Source organism: Saimiri boliviensis, chromosome 10 (assembly GCF_048565385.1).
Source record: "Saimiri boliviensis isolate mSaiBol1 chromosome 10, mSaiBol1.pri, whole genome shotgun sequence".
NCBI lineage: Eukaryota > Metazoa > Chordata > Mammalia > Primates > Cebidae > Saimiri > Saimiri boliviensis.
Genome location: NC_133458.1, coordinates 8,335,861 through 8,346,770, shown reverse-complemented (window position 1 = coordinate 8,346,770; position 10,910 = coordinate 8,335,861). Strand labels below are relative to the sequence as shown.

Below are 10,910 nucleotides of genomic sequence, written 5' to 3'. Positions count from 1 at the left end.
ATTTGAATGCTCTGGAAGGAATCACTTTGGCAAACATTCTGAGAAAGGTTAACCAAACCCTCTCTCCTTCTCCACTGTAAAATGTCCTCGGATCAACTCTCCGGCTCTATTTCTTTGGAATTCGATGTCCACAGGGTTGGGGTGGGGAGGGGGGCTGTTGGCTGGATACCAGGCACTCCTGCTCACCGTGAAAGTGACTCCTTGTTGGTACAGGGAGTCTGGACTGGGTGACCCGGAAATGGGCCATCCCCACACTGGAAGGAGGCTACTCTGGCAGTGCTGCTCCCTAATGCTTTCTTAAGGTCTTGGCTGTGTCAACCCAGAGTGCCTCCCTGGAGGGAGGAAGAGCCCAGACATCGTCTACTGGACCAGTGTTCCGGAGGCTTCAAGGTCACCACACTCATATGCAGTCTTTGCCTCCCTCTGCTCTCCCAGTTCTCCTCTGCAGGGCCACTGCAGCGAAGGGAGCCACGTTTCAGAGTCACCCAGGACAGAGGTGAGCTCCCTCCTGATGTTGCCATCAGTGACCACACTGCGGGGCACCTCCTCAGCTCTCCCCAATCTGTCCCATCCGTCCCCACTGCTACTGCTGGAGTGCAGGTGTGATTCCCTCCGAATGTTATCCCTGTCTCCAGGTTTATACTCGTACAACCCAGCTGCCACTTGCTGCCACCTTCTCTTCCCAAGACACACCAACATGCTCAGAAGCCTCCATGGAGGATTTGAGGAGCCCCCTCGAATCCTGAGAATGAGACCCAGACCCCCTACCCCTGCCCAGCCCCAGCCCGTTGTGCACTCCTCCTGTGTGCTGACTCTCATTTCCTTCCTTAATCACAGGCCCCTCAGCCTCCAGAGACTTTCCCCAAGAGGCAAGGATGTTCCCAGTTAGCTTAGTGTCATCCCATCTAGGAAGCCTCTGCAGAGCCTGCCGTGGTCTCCTCCTTGCTGACATTGCTTCCAAAATAAACCTCCTCCTACAGCCCCACTCTTATATGCTTTCATCCCTCCACCCCACACTCCCTCCTGGCGCCCAGCATTGACCCTCACCCTCAGTACTCACACCATAAACGTCTGTGAAGCTGGACTGAATTAAATCAAGCCCAGTTGGAACAGTTTGGGAACACTGCGTTGAGGAAGTGGTTCCTGGTCTGAGAACTCAGGACTCCTCGGGATTCCCAGGGTCTGGGGAACTGGCACACAACACACTCCCTGCGCATGTTTGGGATGGGTTCTGTGCTGGATGATGCAGGCGTCAGGGTCATGGAGCCAGACGTGGAGCTTCACTGCCAGCAATGGTGCTGGAGAATGCTGCTAAGGGGCATCGTAGCCTAGCACTTCAGACTCACCCTAGAGTAGCTACCTGCCCGTCCAGCCACAGGCTGTCTGGGACGGGTGCAGGTCTCCCTTACCTAACACAAAGAAGGCGTGGCGGAGGGACCCAGGGACCTCCTCCTCATCTGATTACCTGTTTCCACTGAATTCCCCTCCTGTGCAGACTTGAGCCTCATGTCTGCCTTCTTCTCTTTGCTGCCACTGGATGGGGAACACCACCCTTTCCTCAAATGCCCATGGACATCACACGTCGCTGTCCTGGATGGTACTGAGTTTGGGGGTAGGGATGTTGTGTTGCAGTGCAGTCCCACCAAGAATGGGTAATCAGCGAAACAGATGACGGCCCTGGCCCAAGTCTGGCCTGCCTCCTGTTTCGTACAGCTGTGAGTTAAGAAGGAGGTTAACATTTCTAAATGGTTGAAGAAATCAGAAGAAAAATAACATTTCATCTTCACACATGAAAACTGCCTGAAATTAAGAACTCAGTGCTCAGGAAGTTCTAGGGGATGCAGCCTTGCACATCGCTTACAGTCTCATCCCTGGTGGCCTTTGTCTATGCAGCAAAGTTGAGATAAGGAGCTGGGATATACATTTTTCTGCCTTGTAACTTAAACTAACACCCCCTTCACAGCTTCTAACAATGCAACTGCTTGACTAAAAGAGGTTAACATACCCCCGGTGAAGTTCTGCATCAATGGCATACAATAAACTAAGATGTCAAGTAACATTACAAGTCAGACACAAAAGATTCATAGTTAAACTTATGGCCTTTATAGTCTCAGCCATAGTCAGCCTGGCAACTGCCAGCATTGCAGTGACATCTCTTACTGAGTCAGTACAAACAGAACAGCAGACATCAAGCAACTTAAAACTACAATTTTAGAATTTCTTCACACTATAGATCTACACACCCAACAACAGCCAAATAGAAAAGTGTGCGAGAGCATCTCTCCTGGTGAAAACCCCATTCCTGGGAGTCACTCTTTGACTAGAAAAGAATGTTGCCAATTGTACTCAGAATTGTCTTATGTTATTTGTTAATTCTAGAATGCAAAGCTGAAATAAGACCAATGACCCCCTCACCAGACAGACACAATGACTGCCTCACCTGACAGACTCATGACTGTAACTGCATGCATCAGTAACCCAGCACACAAGGCCGAAAGGTTTTTATTAACTTAAGGAGTAATCTGAAAGCAGCCAGTTCTTACTTTCGAGTATTAAGTCATAGGGTAAAAATTAGGATAATAAAAGCTTCCCCAGTTAAGTCTGTTTACCCCACATCCCTTTGTCTCTACTGTTTTCACATGTAAACTGTGCTGGATGGTCCTCTCAGGGGGAGGTCGAAGAGGAATTACCTGTTAATGGTGTTTATTCTGGGCCTCAGAACCAAGACCTTTTATCATTCATAAAACCACTCTTTTAACCAAGTTAATTACCCACAAGCATGTTGACTTAGAATCTCTGTTATTAAATCTATACTGAATTAATTCGAGGAGGAAGAGGGAGTAGTGGTGGGTTAGCTGCAATTGCCCTCTGAAAGCAGCTGACAACCATCCCTAGCCCAACTCTTATGCTGTATTCTGTGTGTGAGAGTGTATTTTATTCATCTGTCACTGAGTCAGGGTCTGCAGGACAGACCTCTGCAGGTGGTAATTGACGTCTCAGGTGGTGACCCCGACATGCCACTCATCACATGGAAAGATGAGATTTTTTTTTTTTTTTTTTTTTTTTTTTTGAGAAAGAGTCTCACTCTGTCAACTGTGAGCTTCTAGAGCTCTAGAGCTTCTAGAGCTCAGTCAGACTTTTCAGGCATTCTGTTACTCTCCTACTAAAAGTTTCCTTACATCAGGCATAAACCTACGTTTATGATAACAACCGAATATCACAATGCTATTTAATCTGTCGCCCAGGCTGGAGTGCAGTGGCACAATCTCGGCTCACTACAAACTTCGCCTCCTGGTCTCAAGTGATCCTCCCGCCTCACCTCCTGAGTAGCTGGGATTACAGGCACATGCCACCATGCCCAGCTAATTTTTGTATTTTTAGTAGTGACAGAGTTTCACCATGTTGGCCAGGCTGATCTCAAACTCCTGACCTCAGGTGATCCACCCACCTCGGCCTCCCAAAGTGCTGGGATTACAGGTGTGAGCTACTACACCTGGCCAAAAAGATGACAATTATGTTCAGGTGTGCTCTTTCTCTGAGTTTCACTGGAAATATTTAGCTTTGACTATTGGTCAGTTTTCTCCAGAGAAACAAAAACAACAGGATATATCTATTAAGAGATTTATTTCCAGGAATTGGGCTCATGTAATTTCAGGGGCTGGCATGTCCAAAATCTGTAGGACAGGTGGGCAGGCTGGCTGCTGAGCCAGGAGTGGATGCTGCAGTCTTGAGGCAGAATTCCTTTTCAAGTCAGTTTTTGCCTTAAGACCTTAAGACCTGATGATTTCCCAGATCAAGAAAGTCAGCAGTCATTTCCAACTGAACATCTGGCTGTCATGGGTTCTTGTCTGCCTTTAGGGTCTCAGGGCTGGTACCCAAACTAAAGTGTGTCTGGCAAAGCATTCCCCTTAAATAAACTCACAAAAGAAATTATCCCCCAAGTTTCCATGGTGATGATGGTGCAAAGGGTGACAAACCATCCTGGTTAGCCCAGGTCTCAGAGGATTCCCTGATCAAAGGACTTTCAGTGCTGAACTGGGAAAGTCCCAGGCTTACCCCAGGGGTAGGAGATTGTCATGGGTCCAGGTTAGGAGTGGGGAGTAGGGCATGTACATCCAGTAATTTGAGAAAAGAACTGATTTGTTGGGCTCAGATCAATGCCTTATGCTACAGAGGAGGATTGCTGCTTCCATATTCCTACCTCAAACAGTCTTGGACCAGTTGCTACCCCAGGGGCATCTGTCATCAAGCCCCCTCACCTCTTTGCATTGTTCCCACCATACCTCTCCCTCCTACCTCCTACTCCCCTCCACCTCCTGTATGGTCCTATTCAGCATTCCTTAGGTGATGCCCTGGCTTGTGTGGTTTGAGGAAGCTGCATCGTTTGGAGTTGTGGGTCTTGTAGAGTCTTCCTAGGCTGGCTCAAGTTTTTTCTTCTGTCTATGCTTAGAGAGGACAGAGTCTCCAGGCTGGTGTGTGTGTACTGGAAATTCTAGAAGTTGTGCCTGTGCTAAGAGACTTTTTATAATCTTCGTAAAAGAGCAGGTTAGTACTTGAAAACAAAAAACTTGTTGTGCTTTATTTTAATGTCTAGTTTACAGAAAAACGAGATGATGCTTCTTTAACTTTTGACTAGTATGTTTACACACAGAATTTCTTTTACAACTGATGTTTTAAAACTTGCTTAGACTTTCAAAACAAAGATTATACAACCTACTTGCATAAATTCCTTTCTATAACATTTTTCATGGGCAAACTTAGACATGTCTTAACTTTCTTTGTTTTATAGCCTTCTTTACTAATGGTACATTCTAATATCTGTAACTTTTTTAAACATTTCTTTTTCTACTTCTTACTATATCTCCTTTGTCTTGCTTTCTGTGCTTCTTTTTCTCTCTTCGCCTCCTTGTCTCCTTTCCTCTCTGTCTCTCTCTCTGACTCTCTTTTTTCTTTTTATACTATCTCCTTAGTCTCACTTTCTGTATCTGTCTGTCTTGGTCAGGCGTGATGTTATCACCTGTAAGTCTGCTTGTTCATTGCCATGAGCCAATGGGCCAGGCAGTGAGCTGTGGGCTTGAGATTAGACTTAATTAAAGCTGTTTCAAGATTTTGTAGTGGATAAACTGAGTAAGCCAAGCCACTTACTATATTTATGGGCTGAGCAGGAAAAGAGTTTAAGGCTAGTATCATGGCTTTAATCTCAGTTATCTGACTGCTAGTAAACTTAGATCGGGTGACTGAATTATGTGGTCTTTACTAGACTACAGCTTTTCCTGTTTACCTGACTTATCGGGAAACAGTGATAAAGCATTAGGTATGGAGAAGTGCAATATTGCTTCAAATTTCTCTTATGGGAATCTTGATGATATTAGGATCATAACTTAGCAATTGACTGCATTAATCATTAAGATGGCAAGCTGAAATTGGTAACATGAAATTTAAAAGGAAATATGAAAATATTTCTAGAAGCAGAAACTCAAATAATATACTTTAACTATATGCTTAAAACCACAGGTAGGATAGCTTAAATCTTGCAGTTGAGTCTTCAGGCTAAGTTTATGGACCTTAAACTGGCAAACTGTTCTGAAAACAGTGACTCACTACCAGGACAAAGACTATCTTTAATCAGTGAGGCAAGACAGCTATTTATGCATATGTTTCTACTACACTTACACACAAATTTCACTTTCTGAGAATGGGCACAATATTTTTACTTCCAAATTCAACAAATACTATTTGAAGTTCTCTTTTAAAGGGTAATGTGTGGTTTTACATGCTTAGCTTTTCATCGCTCTTTAATTCATGGGCCTTCTGTAATTTATCTCCTTTTAGAGGTTACTGTTTCACTTAAGTTGGATGTTTAAAGAGCCACATTAAGGATAAGAGAAAATAACAATGGCCACTATCAGAATTTGAATTTTACTTAAATCTCAGCGGAGAATTATAATCTAGGACGTTGCTTGTAAACAAGGAACACATGAAATTTCACTGTCCGCGGACGTCCGCGGAGCCAAGGCACAGGGACGTGGGTCCCGGTGGGCAGCCATGCTGGCCCCGCCCAGGTGCTTCTTCCATTTCCATTTGGGCTGCTCGCTCCCCGCCTCCCCCACGCGGAGGTTGCGGGCTTGGACAGAGCTGCCCTGCCAGAGTCTTCCCCACTCCCCGCCCCCACTTTTTTTTTCCTTTTGCTTAGCGGCACGGCTTTGGTTTCTAATGCTTTGACTTATCTTCTTATAAACATAAACCTGATTGCCTTGCCAATCATCAGACACCGGGCGGGCTAAGAGTTCCTTCTGTCATGCTGCTTGCTTAAGACAGGGACCGAGGCAAGTTCCAGTGGCTCGAGGTATCGGCGGGAGCGGCCGGGTGGCGGCAGGGAACCGAAGCTGCCGATTAAGCCTGATCGAGATGACAATCTCCCAAAAGCACCGAGACCTCGTGGCAGAGCCCATGGGGGAAAAGCCAGCGGGGAGCCTGGCCGGGACTGGTGAAGTCCTGGGCGAGAAGCTGGAGGAAAGGGGCTTTGACAAGGCCTGTGCTGTCCCTGGCCAGCTTTTGGTGCTAAAGAAAGATGAAGACCTCTTCCGGGAATGGCTCAAGGACACTTGTGGCGCCAGCGCCAAGCAGTCCCGGGACGGCCTTGGATGCCTTCGAGAGCGGCGCGACGCCTTCTGGCGATGCTCTCCGGGAAGCTGTCAATCCCCAGCCCTCATCCGGAGTTTGCAGCCCAGTAGGGACGCCTCCCCTGTCCGCTACAAAGGAAAAGATTGCTATTGTCGTACTCACCTCCGACTCCCCTAACCATTTCAACTTTTTTGGATTCTCGCTCCCGCATGCCTCCCTCTTCCTGTTTCCCTTGCCAGTTCCCTGGTGACACTTACTGGCTTTCCTGAATGGTATTCCTGGCCCTCTCCCTCACCCCCACCCTCACTTTCAGTCCGTTTGATACCATTTGGCTCCTTTTTTGGCAGAACAGTCACTGTCGTTGTAAAGCTTTTTAGATCAATAAAGTCAGTGGCTTTCACGGAAAAAAAAAAAAAAAAAAAAAAGACGAGGACCTATAGCTGTAGCGTTTCCCTTGTCCTTTTTCCTATTCACTGGACACCTTTGTGCGTGATTTCTCCCCACTCCCTCCCAGAGCTTTATGTCCATCGTGCTCTCTGCTGGGAACCATAGGCTTTGGGAAATAATAGTGTGCATTCATGGAGCTTGATACAGTTTCTGTTGCACTGATAACTGCTGTCCTATAATGAATCCGTAGGCTGAAACAATCCCTCCCAAACTTGGCAATCCCTAGTGGGTACAAATGACTTACTGACAACTTGAATTGAACGCGAGGTCTCTGCACCTTCTGTTTTTTTGGGGGGGTCCACCGCTTTCCTTCTTCCCAGCGATGATCACGTCAGTTCACTCCAAGTTCAGGCGCCTGCCGTGACGATGACTTGGTCAGGTCTCCTCACACCAGGACACTGGCTGTGGCAAGGGTCACATCGGGGTCACCACCTGAGACATTGGTCACCACCCGAAGAGGTCTGTCCTGCAGACCCTGACTCAGCGACGGATGAATGAAATACGCTCTCACACACAGAATACAGTGTCAGAGTCTGGCTAGGGATGGTTGTCAGCTGCTCTCAGAGGGCGATTGCAGCTAACGACCACTACTCCCTCTTCCTCCTTGCGTTTATTCAGCATAGATTTAATAACAGAGGTTCTAAGTCAAAGTGCTTGTGGATAATTTACGTGGTTAAAGAGTGGTTTTACAAATGATAAAAGGTCTCAGTTGCAGGGCCCAGAATAAACCATTAACAGGTAATTCCCCTCCAGCAGAAAATTTACATAAGTAAACAGAGTGGAGGCAAAGGGATGTGGGGTAAACAGACTTAACTGGGGAAGCTTTTATTATTCTAATATTTACTCTGTGACTTAATACTCGAACGTACTGACTGGCTGCCTTCAGCCTGTTCCATAAGTTAATAAAACCTTTCGGCCTTCCAAAAGGTGAGACTATATCTTACAACCTTTCCCTAATGTTTCCCTTAATATTTTGCCAGCCACCCCGAGTGAATCCCCATGTTTCCAAGGATGGTTCCTTTCTTTCCAAGGATGATATTGGGGTGGACATTTTTTAAAGATGGGATTGCGTGAGGGGGATGGCAAATGGGAAAATCAACATTTTTTTAAAATACCATCTTGTTTGCAATGCTAATGGTTTTGAATTCAAGACTCCTTGTTTTCCTATGTGCTGCCCCTGGATTGTCTTGAACGGTGGTCTCCACAGAGGGCTGGTAAGGAGGGGCTCCTAAGCATCAGAAGAAAACCCGTAGTACCAAGTAGGTGCCTAGAGAGGTGGGCGAGGGGCAGACGAGGCAATGCTAGAAGAGCTGCAGAGAGGGGCGAGGGAACATGCAAGCAGATATTCCTACGCGAGGGGAGGCCAGGGACCTGGCCATCTTGCAATACCGTCCACTTCTTCTAACTACCAGGAAACTAAGATTTCCAGGGTTTCCTAAAGCAGCAGTAACATGAGGCCAAGTCTGCACCTGAGATTGAGGGAGTGAAAGGCTGTCAAAGGAGATGGCAGCTTTTTCACGTGTCTGGAGACAAACTGAGTGTCTGTAGGGCCAGAATCTGCTGCTGCTCCCGTGTGCTGAGAGGGCTCAGCCCTCCGGGCCTGTGTGCAGCAGGGCTATTCATGTGCTACGTTTGGCCAAGAGACTGGTCGCAGGCTATTTCCTCCAAGAACGAGAACTGAAATTGCTGCTTTCTCAGAATCCGGCCTGAACAGAAAGAGAAGTGAAAAGGGGGCTTCTCACAAACATCAGGATTGTTCTCATTTTCCTTAATTATTTTATTGAGGAGTTTTTCCTCTCCAGTCACAGTGCTATTCTTCTAGCCCAAACCACCACTGCAGAGAGCCCCACCCAAAGGCCACACTGGCCCTCTGGACAGCACTGTCATCGTCCCTCTCTAGGAAAAAAAAAAAAAAAAAAAAAAAAAGAAAGCCTTTTCTGGGCTGGCCATCAACCCACCACGCTCATATCCAGCAATCCTTCCATTAATTCATTTTAAAATGGTGGTAAATCCCTGTATTTACAGGCATTTCTCATCCATGGAATATGGTTGAACCAGTTTAAACAGTTTAACTTGTCCAGGCACAGTGGCTAATGCCTGTAATCCCAGCACTTTAGGAGGGAAGCCTAGGCTGGAGGATCACCTGAGCACAGGAGTTCAAGACCAGCCTGGGCCACATGGCAAAACCCCATCTCTACCAAAAAATAAAACAAAACAAAAATTAGCCTGGCACCATGGTGCATGCCTATAGTCTCAGCTACTCAGGAGGCTGATGTAGGAAGATCATTTGAGCCCAGGAGGCTGAGGTTGCAGTGAGTCATGATTTTGTCACTGCACTCCAACCTGGGTGACAGAGCGAGACCCTGTCTCAAAAAGAAAGAAAGAAAAAGGAAGGAAGAAAAGAAGGAAGGAAGAAAGGGAGGGAGGGAGGGAGGAGGAAGAAGGAAAAGAACAGCTCATGCCCCAGACTGGGAGAGCATCATCTCTAAGCTAATGAGAGTAAAGAATGGTTCCCTCCGCTATGAGGGGCATGGTAGAGACGGGAAGGGTGGACACTCCCACTGGAAAAACTGTGAAATGCTCTGAAACTAGTTGGTTGACCTTAGACAGATCATTTTACTCTCATTTGCCAAAAGTAGCAATAATAATCTCTCTACTTCCCTCACTGGAGTTTCCAAAAGACAAACGGCATGCTGATTAGAAAAGCATGACGTGCAGTTGTGAGGATTTGCCAGTTAGAGGGTTACGAGTCAGGGCAACTGCCTAGTAATAAAGCCCTTGCCATCTATAACTTCGTTCTTGCTAACAGGGGGCTTTTAACTAATTCTTTATGTATATATGTGTAATATACCAAACTAATACAAGATATTACTAATAGGGAAAATTGTTGGGGCAGACAGTGAGAAGTACAGGGAAACTCTCAGGATATTTCATTCTTATTTTTCTGTAAACCTAAAACTGCTTTTAAAAATATATACATATATATAACTGTACACACACACACACACACAACTGTAGATAGGTGATAGATAGATAGATAGGTAGATAAGATCACCTTGAGTCCTATTTCTGAAATATTTCTTCCCTCTTTAAGATGGAAACGACTTCCATCAAGTTGTGTGGTATAGTCAACAACAAAAAGCAATGAGAATAAAGTAAGATTAAAATCATAGGGTGAATTTCAGCTTGTTCTTCAAAGACTATCGCATCACTTCTGGGGCAGGCCAGGGTGGGGAAGGATGTTCAAGTGATCTTTTCTTGCCCTGCATTTTATGGGGAATCCATATGTGTACCCACATAGGGGTGCAGCAGCCACTATGTGCATACATGAAAATTCTCTTGCACAAACACAAGAAGTGAGCTCACTAGTATCACCACAGGGGTACCATCTGAGTTCTTTCTAGTCCAGATTTTAGGTTCTGAAAAATATATCCGTCATGTTTGCAGCTGGCACATATTTGGGACTTTAGGGTATATGATTTTTTTCTCCTAATTCAAGAATAAAGAAACTGAGGTTTAGAAAGATCAAGTGCCTTGTCCAGGCCAGCGAAGACTGTTACTAGTAAGACTGGCGGTGGGGGAGAGAAGAGAGAATGAAAGAAAACAAAGCCTGGTTAGCTGTTAGGTCCTGGAGTTTCTTACATCTGCAGATGGCCCAGCAGAAAACTTCTCTCTCCCTATCGTAGAGTCTCCCTCATCGGTGTCTGGGCTCTTTGTAAAAACACAAGAGCAATGAGAGATGATAAGATGATAAACTTGGCCACACATTTTGTCTGCGAGAGAGAGAGAGAGAGAGAGAGAGAGAGAGAGAGAGAGAGAGAGAGAGAGAGGAACCACGT

General features: G+C 46.1%; 1 long non-coding RNA gene and 1 pseudogene across 1 annotated transcript in view; one reads left to right on the top strand and one right to left on the bottom strand.

The window, feature by feature from the left end:
- LOC141580005 (uncharacterized) overlaps positions 1–7,693 on the bottom strand; it is an 80,818-nt gene extending 73,125 nt beyond the window's left edge. Inside the window, exon 1 of the long non-coding RNA XR_012511992.1 lies at positions 7,316–7,693. This is a non-coding gene — a long non-coding RNA (uncharacterized LOC141580005). The remainder of the gene's footprint in view (positions 1–7,315) is intronic.
- Positions 6,075–7,108, top strand: LOC101046638 (barrier-to-autointegration factor pseudogene; annotated as a pseudogene).
- Positions 7,694–10,910: the final 3,217 nt, after the last annotated feature.